The sequence below is a fragment of the Sphaerodactylus townsendi genome, linkage group LG08 (genome assembly GCF_021028975.2).
Source record: "Sphaerodactylus townsendi isolate TG3544 linkage group LG08, MPM_Stown_v2.3, whole genome shotgun sequence".
NCBI classification, from domain to species: domain Eukaryota; kingdom Metazoa; phylum Chordata; class Lepidosauria; order Squamata; family Sphaerodactylidae; genus Sphaerodactylus; species Sphaerodactylus townsendi.
The window spans coordinates 72,845,481-72,851,537 of NC_059432.1; the positions used below are offsets into that span (position 1 = coordinate 72,845,481).

General features: G+C 43.1%; 1 protein-coding gene across 5 annotated transcripts in view; it reads right to left on the reverse strand.

Moving 5' to 3' along the window:
* The window catches only part of FARP2 (FERM, ARH/RhoGEF and pleckstrin domain protein 2), a 78,800-nt gene extending 73,035 nt beyond the window's left edge, over positions 1 to 5,765 (reverse strand). The window contains exon 1 of one of the 5 annotated variants that reach the window (XR_007245328.1): positions 5,213 to 5,765. The gene's annotated coding sequence lies outside the window, so the exon portion shown is untranslated. The remainder of the gene's footprint in view (positions 1 to 5,212) is intronic. The other 4 variants (XR_007245327.1, XM_048506623.1, XM_048506620.1 and 1 more) reach the window with 4 other exon arrangements.
* Positions 5,766 to 6,057: the final 292 nt, after the last annotated feature.

The window sequence follows — 6,057 nt, forward strand, 5'->3', positions numbered from 1 at the left end:
AGGTACAATTAATATACTTGCGTAAAAGTATGATCCCTAGCATTTGGAAATATTCATCTAAGCTATGGCCCTGTTAATTCACAGGCTGAGTAGAATGACATACTCATTCAGCAGTTAGTATGTTGAGATGGTTTGTAACACAACATCTTTTCTAATCACTGAGATCCCAAAAGGAAATATAGTATGCCTGTTCAAGGCCTATTTCAAATCCTAGTTTGGCCCCATAGGATGTTCGGAGTGAAGGTACGGAAAGATTCAATGCAATCTCTCTCTTTGGAAGACTGGGAGGTGACGCACAGATTCAGTTCAAAACCCACCCTGATTCTTACCAATTTTCCCTGCATCAGTTTTCAAGGGGTTAGGACTGATTCAAAACAGATTGTATAAAGCAATACAGGGAGTTTGATCTCTCAATCATTGTATTTTGCTAATTACATGATTGAAGTCTCTCCCTAGAAAACAAAAGTCTTGGAGTTTCTGACATCCCTTCCCCCTACCCCATTCTAAGCAGAGAAAAAATAGCTTTGTTGAGTTTATTTGAACACAAGAGTTCTTCAACCCTCCAGTTTATTCCTAGATTGAAGGGGGAGCACACTGAAGACTCAAGCAACAAGTTGGTATACATGGCAGAGGGAATGTCTAGAAAGCAGATCTCTGCAAGAATTAATGAGGGTATATGGGATCAAATGTTTAATATATTTTCTACAGTGTTTAATTTCATTAACGAAACTGTGTAACATCCCTAAGTCAGTATAACTAAAGCAAACTTGAAACACAAACTTTTACAGTACATCCCATTTTGCTGTAGGTTACTCTAGGAATTTTAACAAATCACTAAAAGCATGTCAATATGGCAAATCATGAATAGTGCTGAGCCTTCTACTTAATACTCCGCTAATCCCCACTTCCTGGATTTAAGCCAATCAATGCCAGTAGCACTACAAAGAGCCAGCATCCTGTTAAATTGTTTTGGTTGGTGACAGACCTTCCAGACCACCTATTTAGAGCCATATATAAACTCTGTACCCTCTGACAAGTTTGCCACATACTTCACAGATACTTCAACTTAATTTGAAGACCAAAACTTGACAGTACCTTTGTTGCAGCAGTCAAGTCAGGAACACCACTTTCAAAAAGGTGCTTTATTTATAGGACATAATACAACAAGTGATAAATATAGAATAAGAAATAATAAAAAAAATGATATACATGAAACTTCTGTTTTGTCCTTTCATAACCTCTACAGCCATCTGAAAATGGCTTCTGGTTGTTGCCTGCCACATCTGAATTGCAAGGACATTTGGATTAAAAAGGCATTCTCAGTTGGTGCCTTCATATTCCTTCTTCCAGAAATCCCAAGTTGCTTTGAACCAAGAGGAAAGGCAGCATATAAATATTGTTGGAAAAGGGCAGCATACAAATCAAATAAACGAATATTAGTAAAAGTCTACTGTCAGAAAAAAATACAACATCTATTTATCTGGACAAGATAAAATGTAGATAGAAATGGAAATAGGGCTTTAGAACAGGGGTGTCAAACATGTGGCCTGGGGACAAGATGAGCCCCCTTGAGAGGGCTTATCCTACCCGGGAACCAGCAGAGACACCTCCCCGCTCCCAATCTCAGCTGGAGAGCTTGCTGCAGGCTCACCAGACCACACACACACACACCCTGGTCTCAACCTGGGAGGGAGTCTCCCAGTGCCAATCTGGCAGCCCCCCCCCCCCCGTGCTAATCTGGCTTGGTGAGACTGCTGATGTCTCACCAGCTGAGAAAGCAAGGTCTCCCCCACCAGGGCCTGGCCTAACCAAGTCACATTAATGTAATATCTGGCCCTCATAACAAATGAGTTCAACAATACCCCTGCTTCAGAACTTCTTTCAAATATACGAAAAGCTTCATTTAGATGTAATATACAAACCACGGACCTGACTGGGGTGGCCCAGACAAGACTGATTTCCTCATATCTCATAAGCTAAATAGGGTTAGACCTGGTTAGATGGGAGACCACCAAAGAATGCCAGGGTTGCTATGCAGATCAAGGCAATGGAAAACTACCTCTGTTTGTTGGATGACTTGAAAACTCGGCCTAAAGGGTTGCCATGAGTTGGCTATGACTTGATGGCACTTTACACACACACACAAACCATACTGAATGATATACATGAGCCTAACGCCCTCTGGCTTATGCACTGCTTCTCCTCACATTGCACACTTGAAGACTTCCTGGATTAGGAAGTCTTCAATCTAACCATACTTTGTTGCAATGTATGGATGAACAGAATCTTAATTTTCAGACAAAAACAAAATGCTATTTTCTGAAGTGACCAAGTTTGGCCATCTAACAAATGGTTTTTCGTTTAAGGACTAGAAATCCTCAATCCTGGCTCCACATATAATGGAAAGAGAGAGGAAACACACTACTATTTTGAGGAATACAGGCTCACTCTTAACACAAATAAACTTCAGCTAATTTGTGACATCTGAATGTAGCTTAAGTAAACGTAGTTAACTGCCACCTGCCTTCCAAATCATTAACTAAAACAGATTTAATGTCTTCTACCATAAATAAACTGAAAGAAATTCACGTAAATTCTGTTCTTGTAGGCCACCTGACTACAGCAAAGCAAATACAACTTTTGCAGAACAATCTCTGCAGTAACTAGTACATGTCTTTGTGGGTCAGACAGGGAAGCATTGAGAGAAAACAGAACAAAGTAACTACAACACATACAAAACTAGTTTCCAGATAGTGAATCACTAAAAATGTTAGACAAGACCATATTTATAGCAGTTTTGTTACAAATCAATCATGTAAAAAAGGTCATGCCTACAAAACTCCATCTGTGAAATAGATGTAAATTTATACAGCAAAGTCTTCAAAAGTGTTGAACATAAGGGTTGCATCTGCTGATGTACACAGTCACATGAAAACTCAGCCAAGGTTGCAAGTCACATGCACAAAGAACAAGCAGAACTAGATGAGGAATAATATTTTAATATACAGTATAAACAATTGTTGGCTGTAAATGGCTACTGTCATTAAGAGTTAGAACGCCATCACCAGCCTGTGGGATAAGGCAAGATAAAAATGCAAAACTACAACAATAGAGTGGGGCGTTGTGTGTTTTCTGGGCTGTATGGCTGTGTTCTAGTAGCATTTTCTCCTGACGTTTTGCCTGCCTCTGCGGCTGGCATCTTCAGATGATCTACAGGTGCAGGCGAAATGTCAGGAGAAAATGCTACTAGAACACGGTCATACAGCTCAGAAACCACGCAACACCCCAGTGATTCCATCCATGAAAGCCTTCAACAATACATACAACAATAGAGTCTGCAATATATAGCTACTTCTCCACAGTACATTCAATATCTTACTATAAACGAGGCCAAGGAAATAAATATTTCTTATAGTTAACCCAACAGTTAAGTCCCAATGGGTTCATCAGTTAAATGTGAATAGGATTTCAGACTTACAGTGAAATTCCTTCTGATAGGACTTCAGTGGCTGACAATGGGCCAGTCACTCCCCCTCAGCCTGATCTGAAACACATAGTAGCTGTGAAATGCAATAGCACTGCCCTCAGTTCCTTAGAAGAAAGGCAGGATAAAAATTTCTTCACAGCACAAAAGTGGCACTTTTCACCTGAGATGCCAGAAAAAATCTAGAATTGTAAGATGAATGAATGAAATCTGCTACAAGAATACAAGATATTATTCTGTTTCAGTATGCTCAACATGGGGCATCTGGAAACAGGACAGAACCGCAAATGTGAATGAATCTAGCCTTAGTTGTAGATAAATGAAAGTGAGCAGCTGTGTTTCAAAATACTGTCACTTGTAGATCAGTTGCAGAGTCTTTTCAATTGTCTCTAAAACACTTGTAAACTACCCTCTCTGGAAGCCCATTTGGTCACACTGGCTGGCTCATTCCAGAATCTAATATAAGCATTTTCCTTCAGTATAAGCACAAACCAATTGAAATTATTATTTTATTCTGTGCTGCCACCATCTGTCTCTCACACCCTTCCTCCAATGAAGTCAGGGCAACATACATCGTTCTACCCTCCTCTATGTTTTCCTGTTAGGTAGGTTAGGCTGAGAGAATGGCTCATAAACATGAACAAATGAAACTTTAAATACAGGAGTCCCCAGGGAGTCCCTGACAACTGGTACCCCAGAGTGATCTTTTCTTTGTTTATTAGTTTTAGATAAGAATGTAGAATGCATGGATTTTATTTTGGTAATCACTCTAACTTAAAATGCTGGATAATAATGACTAGAAAAAATAGCACTTTAAATCCACATGGCATTTCTTTTTTGCAATACCTTCCCCCATACTTAAGGATACCAACCTCCAGGTAATGGCTGGAGATTTCCTGGAATAAGAACTGATCTCCAGATGACAGAGATCAGTTCACCTGGAAAAAGTAGCCGCTTTAGAAGATGTGGCCTATGGCATTACACCCTATTGTAGTCCCTTCTCAAACCCCGCCCTCCTGAAGCTCCACCCCCAAAATGTTCAGGTATTTCCCAACTCAGAACTGGCAACTGTACCCACACTTCTAGTTTAGCTCTACAGCAAGAAGTCAGCTATGGCAGAAGATGCCATCAGGATACTTCTTTTAGGATGTTTCACATAAAACCCATAGGTTCATTAATCACACACAACTAAAAGCACATGAACACTACTGTGGGTATGCCCTTGTAGAGACAAAACACACCCATCGGCTGCACCCGCTATCACGCATACATTTTTAGGTAGTCACACTTTTTATACTACAAATCTGAACCCTTTGGGATATATTTAAGTATATAAAAACTCAACAAAGATCAATCAAGTTGAACATGTTTAGTTCTTACTACAACGAAACATCATAAAATATTCTGAAAAGCGGTTAGATTAAGTTACCAGTAACAATGATCTGTGTATCCAGTTGTCAAGTTAGGACGACCCTTAAAGTACGGTTTGTGAAGTGTCTAGAAACCTTCTGAAAGCAAAATGAAGTCTATATCCTTTAAAGCCAACTTCTTGGAGAAACTGACGTATTTGCATCAAACCAACCATAATGATAGCTTGCTGAAAACCGCAATCGGGAATAAGCAATACTCTTTAATACTAATTTCAACCGTTTAAATAAGGTCGTAAAAGGCTTCGATCCAGCAGTTTAATAAAAGACACAAATAAATTCCTAATAAGCTGCTACAAACCTGTACAACGCACCGCACGACGAACTCTGGACGACAAGAGGAAACGGCGAGTCTTTTTCACGAGACCCTTATCAAGATCCGCACAAAACCTCACAGGAGGGGATCTGGTGCCGCTCGCACCGCCCTGCCGTGCCGTGTCCCACGGGAAGGACTGCGATAGAAGGAAGCGGCCACGTTACTGTCCCGGACAAAGGGTCGTTTCTGCAGTCTCCGAGTCCGCGCCCAAAGAGTCTGTGTTGTTGCGCCGCCAGTCCGACGAAGCCACCGAGAGGGTGGCGGCAGCCCTCAGAAGGACCCGAAGGGGCAGCGTTTGCAGGCCCCCGGCGCCGGGTCTGCAGAAAACGGAGCGCCAGTCTGGGCTTGCGTGGCTCCCGGGCACGGAGCTTCCGCCGCCGCCGCCTCCGCAATCACGCGGTTGCCTCAGACGGCCGACGCTCACCGCGGTTGCCGTTCCGAGCCGCCCAACGGCCGAATCAGGCGCGCGCCCTCACCCGAGCGCAGTCGCGCCCTCTCGGCTTTTCCCTACGCTCGCCTCGGGAGGCCATCGCGAGCCCTCTGGTTACACACGCGGCTCTCATTGGCTGCCGCCGAATTCTCGGGGCGGAGCTTCGGCCGCCGTCTTCCGCAAGCCCCAAGTCAGCGGGGCGGGGGGGGGGGGGCTCAAGGCACGCTTGGCGGGATGTTGCTGTCGGGAAGTAGGTCGGCTGGGAAACTTGGAGCGCCGAGGTCAGGGCTTGGCTGGTACAGCTGTACCCTAACCCACCTCCCAGAACGCGCGGGTGTTTTGGGAATTGGCACTGAGAAGGAGTTTTAATGTGGCCTGGCATGTGTCACGCGGAGCAAAA